The following is a 12,456-nucleotide window of genomic DNA, read 5'->3' as shown; positions in this document are numbered from 1 at the left end:
TGGACCCCATAAACGGGCCCACCAAAGCGAGAGGGATGCGATCCCAGGGCCAGCGAGGCACAACCAAGGTGCGAACGACTGGGGGGCTTGCCTGGTGACGTGCACACACTGTGCACCCGTGGACCAGGCGGTCAATATTACCATCGATGCCGGGCCAATACACGTGCCAGCGAGCCAAAACTTTAATGGGCATCTGACTCGGTGGCCAACAAAAGGGCCTCATCGACCACGGAGAGCGTGGGGGACAAGTGGCGCCAGGGGTTGAAGTCGGTCCGCATCCCACGAGTAATATAGGAGGGCCACCCCTGGATAGCTTAAAGATAGAAGTAGTGGGAATTAGTGAAGTCCGCATGCTGGGGGAACAGGACTTCTGGTCAGGTGAACACATGGTTACAAATAGAAAGTAAAATAGTGGTAATGCGAGACTGGGTTTACTAATGAATAAGGAAATCAGAATGCGGGGAATCTTCAATGAACATCATATTGAAGTCACTATCAGTGAAGATAGACAAGAAGCCCACGCCTACAACAGTAGTACAAGTTTATATGCCTATTAGCTCCGCAGATGAAGAGACTGGAGAATTTTATGATGAGATAAAAGAAGTTATTCAGATAGTTAACGGAGACGAAAATTCAATTGTGATTGAGGACTGGAATTCAATAGCATGGAAAGGAAGAGAAGGAAAAATAGTGGTTGAATTTGATTGGGGGAAAAGAATAAAAGAGGAAGCCGCCTGGTAGAATTTTGCATTAGGCATAATTGAAACATCACTAACACTTGGTTTAAGAACCATAAAGGAAGGTTGTATACGTGGAAGAGAGATGGAGGCACTGGAAGGTTTCAGATTGATTACGTAATTGTTAGACAGAGATTTATTAACCAGATTTTAAGTTGTAAGACATTTTCAGGAACAGTTGTGGACTTTGACCACAGTTTATTTGTTAAGAGCTATCAATGAAAACAGAAGAAATTGGAAAACCGTAGGAAATTAAGATGATGGGACATGGTTAACTTGAAAGAACTTGAACCAAGGAAACGAATAAAGCAGAAGATGAATTGGTAACTTTAAGAGATGAAATTATGGAGGCAACAGAGGATTAAATAGGTAAAATGACATGACGTAGTAGAAATCCTAGGATAACACATCAGACTTTAATTTCATTGATGTAAGGATAAAATTTAAAAATGCACCAAATGCAGGCGAAAGGAAAGTTTAGAAAATGAGACTGACACGAAGTGAAAAAGGATAAGCAGGAATGGCTAGAGGACAAATGTAAGGATTTATAAGGGTATCTGACAAAGGGAAAAATAGATACTGCCTACAGGAAAATGAAAGAGGCCTTTGCGGAAAACAGAAGCAGCTGTATGAATATCAAGGGTACACATGGAAAACCAGTCTTAAGTAAACGGAAAGCCGAAAGGTGGAAGGACTCTATATACGGTCTATACAAGGGAGATGAATTCGAAGGTAATATTATAGAAAGGGAAGTGGACATACGTGAAGAGGACATGGGGGATATGATACTGCAAGCAGAATTTGACAGAGCACTGAAAGACTCAAGGCGAAACAAGGCCCCGAGGGGAGACGATGATCCCTCAGCACTACTGATACCCTTGGGAGAGCCAGCCGTCACAAAAATCTTCCATCTGGCATGCAAGATGTATGAGACAGGAGAAATACCCTCAGATTTTAAGAAGAGTGTAGTAATTTCAATTCCAAAGAAAGCAGTTGCTGACAAGTGTGAAAATTACCAAACTATCAGTTTACTAACTCGTGATTGCCAAATATTAACACGAATTGTTTATAGAAGAATCGTAAAAGTGGTGGAAGCTGACCTCGGAGAAATTCAATTTGAATTTCGGAGAAATGTAGAAACACGAGACACAATACTGACCCTACAACTTATCTTCGAAGATTGGTCAAGGAAAGACAAACCTACGTTAGCAGTATTTGTAGACTTAGGAAAGCTTTCGGAAATGTTGACTGGAATAGTACCTTTGAAATTCTGGATGTAGCAGGGGTACAATACAAAGAGGGAAGGGCTATTTACAACTTGTACAGAAACCAGACGGCTGTTGTAAAGGTCGAATGGTATGAAAGGGAAGCAGTGGTTGAGAAGGCGTGGTGTACCCTATTCCTGATGTTATTTAATCGGTACGATGTACACGAAGTAATAGAAACCACAGAAAATTTGGAGAAGGAATTAAAGTTCAATGAGAAAAAACAAAACTTTAAGGTTTGATGATGAGAATGTAATTCTGTCACAGACAGGAACGGACTTGAAGAGCAGTTGAACGGAATGGATAGTGTCCCGAAAAGAAAATATAAGGTGAACATCAACAAAAGCAAAGCAAGAGTAATGCAACGTAGTCGAATAAAATTAGGGGCGTTAATGGAATTAGATTAGGAAATGAGACACTTAAAGCAGTAGGTGAGATTTGCTGTAAGGAAGAAGAATAACTTGGTGGCCAAAGTAGGCAGGGCATAAAATGTAGACTGGCAATGGCAAGGGAAGCATTTCTGAAGAAGAAAAATTTGTTAACATGGTATATAGATTCAAGTGTTAGGAAGTTTTTTCTGGACATATTTATATGGAGTGTTGTCATGCATTGAAGTGAAACATGGAAGGTGAACAGTTTAGGCGAAAACGGAGGAGAAGTTTTCGTAATGTGGTGCTACAGAAGAATGTTAAAGATTACATGGGTTGATCACGTTACTAATGAGAAGGTACTGAATAGAATTGGGGAGACTAAATATTGGTGGAACAACCTGACTAAAAGAAGGAACCGGTCTAATGGACACATTATGAGACATCAAGGGATCACTAATATAGTGCTGGAGAGAAGTGTGGCTGGTAAAAACCGTAGACAAAGATATGAATGCAGTAAGCAGATTCAGAAGGATGTAGACTGCAATAGTTATTCGTAGATCAAGACTCTTGCACAGAATAGAATAGCATGGAGAGCTGCATCAAACCAGTTGTCGGACTGGAGACCACATCAACAATAACAGCATTATCAAAAACCAGTTACAAGTTCTATACATCATGAAAAAGAAGCTATTGTGAACCAACACAGTTTTCCATTTTCAAGACAAATAAAATTGTTAAGACATTACAGAAATACAGTTCGTATACAAGTATCACGTGTACCATTGTACTCGGTAAAGACATTGTTCTGCTTCAAGGTAAGAGATGGTGAGTGACTGACGAAGTATAGCTTAACTGTCTACATGTTATATGAGCAGTTCTAAAAAGTGTAGCAATTTATTTACCATGATATATTGTGCCTGAAGAATTTGCAATATGTTACAAATAGCTTAGTATGTTATACAGCACTTAAATGTATATTACACGAAATATTTACAGATGTGGCCCAAAACACAACCTCATCTCTCACAAAAACAAAAAAATTTAGGGTATGATGGAAACTGCGTATGGTGGTCACTAAGCGGCTTCTTTCGTGTGATTCTAAAATCAGTCACTAGACTGAAGTACCGTCCAGAAACCTTTGGGTAACCCTAGATACACTCTCTCCTAGTGTAACTAAATGGAGAGGATGATGCTTTCGGAGTGGTATATTTACAATAATTTAAAAAGAACCACTATGTTATATTTACAATAATTTAAAAAGAACCACTACACATCTTTTCCAGATACCTGTTTCACTAGCCTTGTACTATTTTATACGACATTCCATATCTCAGGTGCCGAGGAACAAACAGATATAAAAACTGTTTTGCGAATGTATGTAATACAGTCAGACATTGGAACCTGTAGTATTACTGCAGCTACTTAAATAAATGTATAAAAATACAAACTTGAATTTTGTGTGTTACGTCTTCGCTTTCCAAAGGACTTTCAAAGCCCAACAAATAATAACGGGGCCTACAATTTAACGTGGGTGACAATATGTATGCAGATTGGCAATTTTCACATGTTCACATCGTTGATATAAGTGAAAGAAGTGAAAAGGGGCAGAAAAAAGTTGCAGAACTGATCGTGATTGAAACTCACACTTCCGGATTTATCGTCTGACAGTTACCCATTTAGCCACCGAGCAGATGATACTGAGCGATACTGAACGATCGAAGCTTAATATCTCATTGACAGATGGGCTATACAGGCGGAACATAAGATCGGAATGGACAATTATGGCATGCGATATTGGCCGAGCTGATTTTCCAAAGAACCTTCCCGGCTAGGATTATGTGAATAGAATTAATTCACCTGAGTGCCATAAGCCAACTGGTCACCGCTATCTGTGTGTGATCGGAGAGGTCTATTGGCCGCCTACATTCCTTCACCGTTGGAATACAGTGCCATCAATTGACCCCCGTGAGGCATGTTCGCCCACGTGCCAGGTAACTAGCTAATAAACTACTACTTTATGATACACTAGAATACATCTGTGGCGAATACAACGAAAAGACGAAGTTATAGACTTACACAATTCTTAGATTCACTGCCAATTTCGATGACGATCTGTCTGTCAATCGTGACTAGAAAAGAAACTGTGGAATTATGACCGCGCTTTAATACTGTGCTGCGGAGAATAGCCGTGATTTCTCGATAGCGCTTGTTGAGCACAGAATAATCGGACATATGCGGTCACGTGTAATCAAGCCTCTGTATGTGACACATATCTAGATATTGTTAACAACCGTGTTACACGTTGGCCACATACGAGTAATCACATCTGTCGCATATACCCTGTTCGAATTAATGAACCCTGATGAGCCTGAAATTACGTTTAATTCTGGCAATCAGCGAGGCGACGCGTGATGGAATGTACTGATCGAGCACCGGTGACTAAGCATGCGAACAATTCGCTATGGACACCTCTCCGTGTCTCCCGGCGGTAATTTAGGCTTGAAAGGCATGGAGATCTGTGGCGCACACTTCATGCGGCTCTTTCATATGAACGATCAGTGGTAATTGCTGTAATTATTTCGCTTGAGGATTCTTATTTCCATAGAATAAGAATACAAGATATATTTCAGAGGTTTATTGTACTTATTACGATTTCCCTTTACTGTTCGTTCTCAGGCCGCAAACTCTTCAGAATCGTATCAACCACAGCACTCATCTTTCACCCGTCCCTTCGCTATCCATTAAGCTGTTACTTTTATACGTTGTATTATGCACCTTACACACTCAAGTGTTTGACTTCCTCCTACATTCTTCCTCGTCATTTTTACAATGATTTTCAATAAGAAACTACAGTGTTCTTAACGGTTTCCAGTACACGGTTTCTCCGATCCTGTATGATGCTCCACAACATTAATTTGAATCGTATTACCATCAGCTATTTTCTTTTACAATAATAACACACAAAAGATCATGGCTTTTTCGCTGTGGCTCCTCCACTGTACGTGTAACTAACAGAGAGCTAAACGCCTAACGAAACTTAATGCACACTGTTTCATAGTGTTTTAACAAATATTACCCGATATTCATCACAAACATAGCAATCATTCTTACCAACCTACGCCCATCATTCTGGTGCGGTCATTTTCAAACATAAAATAATTGATTAGAAAAAGGTTTGGTAACTATGAATTATTTCACCATTTTCATTTACATGCAAACAGAAGGTCATTGGTTTAATTAACACTGCATTGTGCCTACGTTTAAAATTGTGAACAATAAAACAAAGTTTGTTAAACCTGGAAATCCTTGTACATCAACGAAAGTGTTTAAACTGGAATAAAAAATAAAATTAATATGCTATAATACACGCATTTCAGAGGTAATTCTTGCAATAATAATGCAGGCATAACAGTATATTTTACTTTACGTTTTCAAAGGTTAAAAGGCATTTTCCTCGTTATCGTGGTATCTGGTTCCTATATTTTTACCTTTGCTATCTATTTCAGTCTTCTAAATCACGCACGTTAATGTTTTCTTTGAAGTTCCTCTGTTTCTTTTCTGTTCCTCTACAGCTGTTTGTTTTAGCTTGTTTGCTCTCTCCTTTGTCTGCATGTCACGTGGAGAAGGTTTTGAGGGTCATGTTATTTAGCGTTTCATGTTGGTTTCGATCTGCCTCTGTGTTCCAACTCTGGTACGAAATCTGCCAGCCCATTTTTTCATTAGCTTTAAGAGCTTGTTCTTCATAAAGACTGAACTCTACCTCTACATCTTTGTAAAGCAGAGTAAAAGAGTCCTCCTTCTCCACTGAAACCCGCCTTATCGTCTGTATTCCGCTTACTAATTCTGCGAGATAAATGTGTAGAATGCCTTGAATGGAGACGAAATTACTAACTTCTGTACCAACCACAAGCAATTTTCGACCGTTCTTCACCACAAATCTTCGTCAATCGGAGTAATAACAAGCATCTGAAACAAATATGTGAACCATTATTAACCGCTAACAGACTACGAACCTTTCAAATTAAGAGTATAACACTGTTGCACAGTATTATAGATCAGGAAAATGATCTGGTATATAGCACGGCGCCAAAACACTAATGAAACAGGAAGTAAAGGCAAGTCCAATGGAGATAACACTTGGCTTCCACACCAAGATTTAATCCTACTAGAATCCAGGAGAAACGTAAGGTTTTTCGACTCACAGCTAGGTATCAGAAGATGCCCAACTGACTCTTATATCCCTTGGCCTCGAATTTCCTGTACTTTCATATGTTCTTGCATTTAACTCAGTTTCATCCAAAAGTGTAGTCAGTACCTATGTTGCTACATATCTCGTTAAATGCAACACACCTGCAAACATTTCCGTGTTACTCCTTGGTTTTAGCCAGAGACAATGAGCAGCATCATATTTTCGAATAAACGTCCCGGATTCGCGATTGATTTACATGACGCTCCCGTGAACTGGCGATTGTTTCTACCTTTCTGGACTAAATTCGTAGACTAGTTTAAATATTTCCTCGTTGGTGTGCTCGTATAAGCTTACATTACAGGAAGCCGATGATACTCCGCAAATATTATGCATTTCAAATGATTTATCAAAATCATCCTACAGATGCTTAAGGATTCATCCAAAAAATGCTTGATCGTTCATGTTTCTGACGCTTTCGGTTACGTGTGTAACAGTCTTTCGGTCGGTTTCCTGTTACATCCAAAACAGGAAAGACTGTAAGCCGTTATAATGGATAGTGGCCATGGTCCAGTGTACGAGCATCCATCTACGTAGTTCCTCAAGTTCTGAACTTTTTGTTTGGCTTACTTGCTTAATGTTGAATTTTATGTAACTGATCATATCTGTCAACATGAAATTCAGTGTAGGGATATTAACTTTAAAATTCCTGATGCTCATATTTTGAAGAGTACTACGATAATCAGCAGAAAAGAAAATTAATTCTCAATTATTAAGGATAAAAAAGCACTAAAAACTATACGGCATTACAGACTTCTACTGTGGAGTAGAGCATAGATTAAATAGTGAAAAATGTTCTGCGATAATTTCTCCGTTTCCATGGACGTTGTTGCTGACGGGATGCTAAACCACAAGTTCCTTTCTTCTGTTTGGTGGTAATCCCAAAATGTTACGATTCGGTTTCGTACTATGCATTGAAATGTATCACAGTAAATGGAAGAGATACTCAGCACTAAGAGGGAACTGAAATTCCAAGAGGTGTATAATGCGAAGAAAATCACAAAATGAAGTAGCAGAAAACGAGCGCAAAAAATTTCGGGCTTACAGCCTTATAAAATCAACTTCTTCTTCTAATATTTCGGCTGAACACTGACCAGCTACCGTCAGAGTGAACCGAGGTGACTGACGCTCCACCACCTGTTCCGTTCCTTTACACCCGCGGACCGAACCACTGCGCATTCGGCCACAGATACACAAGGCGCCAGAGACGTTGATCGGCGGCAAAGAGGTATGGCATATGCAAGGAATTAGATCTATGGCTGCGCAGTCGATCCACACGGTGTTGTCGATGTATCACTGCTAGCTGCACCGTCGCGACGTCTTTGTGATTTAATTACAGAAATTGTCGGATTCCATGATTTGTCCAAACTGAAGCCGCTATCTGTATTAAATTCGTCGCCAACCGGGTTTCAGTTACTTCTTTCACCACTGAGCCTTGGAGGATAAAATCGATGCTAAAATTTTGACGTTATTGTAGACCTGAGAGTGCCCAGTGTCAATACAGTGACCACCACCGCAGATTTATTAGGTTGCAAGAGCCGGGTGTACCTGCAGTGCTCTGTGCATCTCTCCTAGACTCTACGTGTCGTCTGTCCGATGTATGAACGGCCGCACTCACAGGGGAACCTGTACATCCCAGGCTTCTGAAGCACCAAATCATCTTCAACAGAATCCAGGAGACTGCAGCAGGAGGAACCCAATGACAGCAGCACTCCTGGTGAGTGTGAAGCTACTGAGATAGCCAAATACGAGGGTCACTCCAAAAGAAATGCACACTATTTTTGTAAAAATAGAGTTTTCATTCTGCATGTGTGAAAGTTTTACAGTGTATAGATATATCCTTCCTGCTTGTTTTCAAACTTAGTTCAACCTGTTTCCGTGAATGGCGCCGTCACAACATGTCTTCAAGATGGCTGCTACACTTGACGTTCGTCAGAATCAACGTGCTGTCATAGAATTCCTGTTCTGAGAAAACGAGACAGCGGGAAACATCCACAAGCGGTTGAAAAAGGTGTATGGAGATGCTGCTGTCGATTTTAATACAGTTAGTATGTGGGCAAGCAGGTTGCGTGATGAAAGCGGGCACGTCAATATTGAGGATTGTCCTCGCAGCGGCAGGCCTCGTACTGTACACACCCCAGGCAATGTGCAGAGAGTTAAGGAAGTGGTGACTGCTGACAGACGCATCACGGTGAACAAATTGTCACGCTCCGTTGGGATAGGGGAAGGAAGTGTTTGCAGAATTCTGAAAGTGTTGGGGTTAAGAAAGGTTTGTGCCAGGTGGGTTCCCAGGATGTTGACAGTGGCTCACAAAGAAACAAGAAAAACGGTATGCAGCAAACTATTGGAACAGTACGAGAATTGTGACAGGTGATTAAACATGGCGCCATCATTTTTCATCAGAGACGAAGAGGCAATGATTCGAGTGGCATCATGCAAATTCACCCAAGAAAAAAAATTCAAAACCGTACCCTCTGCTGGAAAAGTTATGGCTACGGTGTTTTTCGATTCCGAAGGAATCTTGCTTTTGGACATCATGCCAAGTGGAACCACCATAAACTCTGAGGCGTATGTCACGACACTGAAAAAACTTCAAGCTCCACTGAGTCGTGTTCGACCACATCGGCAAAATCAGGATGTTTTGCTGTTGCACGACAATGAACGGCCACATGTCAGTCAAAAAACCATGGCAGCGATCTCAAAACTCGGATGGACGACACTGAAACACGCGCCTTACAGTCCTAACCTGGCTCCATGTGACTATCATCTCTTTGGGAAACTGAAAGGCTCCCTTCGTGGAACAAGGTTTGAAGATGATGACTCCCTTGTGCACGCTGCCAAACAGTGGCTCCAACTGGTTGGTCCAGAATTTTACCGTACGATTATGCAGGCGCTGGTTCCAAGATGGCATAAGGCAGTTGAGAGGGATGGAATTTATGTGGAGAAATGAAAATATTGTTCCTAAAGGATGTATCTACACAATGTAAAACTTTCAAGCATGTAGAATAAGAGATGTATTTTAAAAAATAGTGTGCATGTTTTTTGGAGTGACCCTCGTATTTTAAGTGACATTTTCGCACTTTTTTGATAAAGTAGACATTACCGTTATCAGCAAAAGTTGCTTCAGAAAAATATCTCTTACAGTGTTTTACTTTTGATTTGTTCAGTTTTGTCATTTGAGTATGTAAAGTAACTTTTCTCAAAATCTGATCAATAGAGAAAGAAATTTTCAAATTAACTTATTATTATCGTCATCCACTTAACAATCTTTCTAATACCTTACACCACTAAAAAAACTAAAAATGTTGAAAATTATGAATGTAATAGAGATTTTCGAAAATTTTCAAATGGAAAGAACTTCAAGTACAACAATTTTGCGTCAACAGATGGGTCTTAGATACTTTTCTCACGAGCTCATAGGTTTCACGCTATTCCTGTAAATCTTTAGTATCTGCTACCTGGTAACTCTGCACTATTTTCGAATAAATTGTTGTTGGTAATGAGAGTCTTGTGTTAGTAGTATCTGAGCGACAATCTAGAGAAAATGGCAAATAATTTGTGAGATGACGTATTTCAATTTTATCGAACAATTACTTTCAAAATTAGGTCATTGCTCTGTTAAAAGCTAGTAGCACATGCAACAGTTACTAAACTAGGTGTGTAACTAGCTATATGAGTAGCAATATAATTATGATCGTGTTTGTTAGATTTAAGATGTAGTTTCATGTAGGAAGCAGTAAATGGGTAGTATCTATGCGTAACATGTAAAGTGATTCGTTCTGCAGTATTTCGACAAAATTCGTGCAAATACCTAATTCATACATAACAGACCGACTAACAGATCACTGTGGAGCTTTTCCACTAATTTCACAACTCTTCAATATCGCTAAATTATAACAAAAAGCACAAATAGCACTATGTACGAATGTATTTCTGTTGTAAGCTTTTATATTAAGTCATCACCAAACTGACTTCACATTTCATCCTTGGACTATAGCTGAGGAATACGGTGGATGCATGACAGGACTGATGACGACAGGTAACGTACCAATACAGTCCAACACAGAAAGACAGAAAGATATAACTACGCCCTGTATTTCGCCTTCCATGATTATGTGCATCGATCATCTGGTTTTTCCTGTCTGAGGTCATCTCAGAAATTGATATAGCTGAAGAACTCGAACAGTGCATTGTATAGTCTTGCAAAGGCCCGTAAGATCATTCGGGATCACTGCATTATAACGCACATTTTCATCAAAACCGCGAACTAATATTTCTGCATATGGACTACAGTGTAATACATCCTGATAGTATTTCAGTTAAGATGTTCGTGGAGTAATGACAGCTATGCTAAATGAACATAAATGTACATATAAAAGGAAAACTGTTTCTCCTTAACATAAGAGACATATGTAAGAGCATACGCTGTAACGTTTTTGTCAATAATAACTGGACTATTTTGTTTGAAAAAGACTTTCATTCTACGGAATGAGCAGCCTTTCGGTTCTAACGTATTAACTGCATGAAACAAATGATTTCTGGTCGTTTAATTTGTTGGAAGCGTGTAGCTTGGTGACGAAACGATCGAGCGCCATAAGCGTTCTATCATTCTTTATTTTATCACTTCAAATCGAACCTGCATCTTTATACAACGCCCAATTAACTTATAACAATATAATTTTCTTTGCTTGAATTTAACTATAGGATTATTCGTCAAGAAGCGTGCCGTTAACCAACAATAGCGAATGTGGTCTTAATTTAATTTTCAATTTTTGTTTAGTGAATTCACTACAGCTGAGTTTATTTAAAATGGAAGTAAACAATAGTTACTACATCTTTAACGGTAAACGGCAATAATTGTGATATCCCCCCTTTTTTACCGCTTTTGATGTAGTTTGCCTTTCTTCAAGACATCGTAATATACACAAACATAAAATCCTACCAGTTTATTTCTCGGGAAACACATCAGCATCAAATGCCGAAAACGACATGTGTAACGCGTTCTGTAACTGGCGACAGTATACACTAAGCTGCATCGTGTAACGTAATGAAACTGTATTCATGATGAGGCAGGCCATGAGTGATATACACTGAAGAGCCAAAGAAACTTGTACACCTTCCTAATATCGTGTAGGACCACAGCGAACACGCAGAAGTGCCGCAACACGATGTGGCATGGACTCGGCTGATGCCTGAAATAGTGCTGGATGGGATTGACAACATGAATCCTGCAGGGCTGTCCATAAATCCGTAAGAGTACGAGGGGTGAAGATCTCTTCTGCACATCACGTTGCAAGGCATACCAGATATGCTCAATGATTTTCATGTCTGAGAGTTTGATGGCCAGCGGATGTGTTCAAACTCAAAAGAGTGCTCTTGGAGCCACTCTGTAGCATTTGTGGAAGTGTGGGGAGTCGCATTGTCCTCATGGAATTTCCCAAGTCTGTATCAGTGGTCCCATACCACTCCAACTGAACATTACCCACACAATTACAGAGCCTCCATCAACTTGAACAGTACCCTGCTGACACGTAGGGTCCATGGATTCGTGAGGTTGTCTCCATACCCGTACATGACCATCTGCTCAATACAATTTGAAACGAGACTCGTCCGACCAGGCAACATGTTTTCAGTATTCAAAAGTCCATTGTCGATGTTGACGGGCCCAGGCGAGGCGTAAAGCTTTGTGACGTACAGTCATCAAGGTACACGAGTGGGCCTTCGGTTCCGAAAGCCCATATCGATGATGTTTCATTGAATGGTTCGCACGATGACACTTGTTGATGGCCCAGCATTGCAATCACCAGAAACTTGCGGAACGGTTGTACTTCTGTCAC

The sequence above is a fragment of the Schistocerca serialis genome, chromosome 7, assembly GCF_023864345.2.
Source record: "Schistocerca serialis cubense isolate TAMUIC-IGC-003099 chromosome 7, iqSchSeri2.2, whole genome shotgun sequence".
NCBI classification, from domain to species: Eukaryota; Metazoa; Arthropoda; class Insecta; order Orthoptera; family Acrididae; genus Schistocerca; species Schistocerca serialis.
This window is presented reverse-complemented; position numbering follows the sequence as displayed.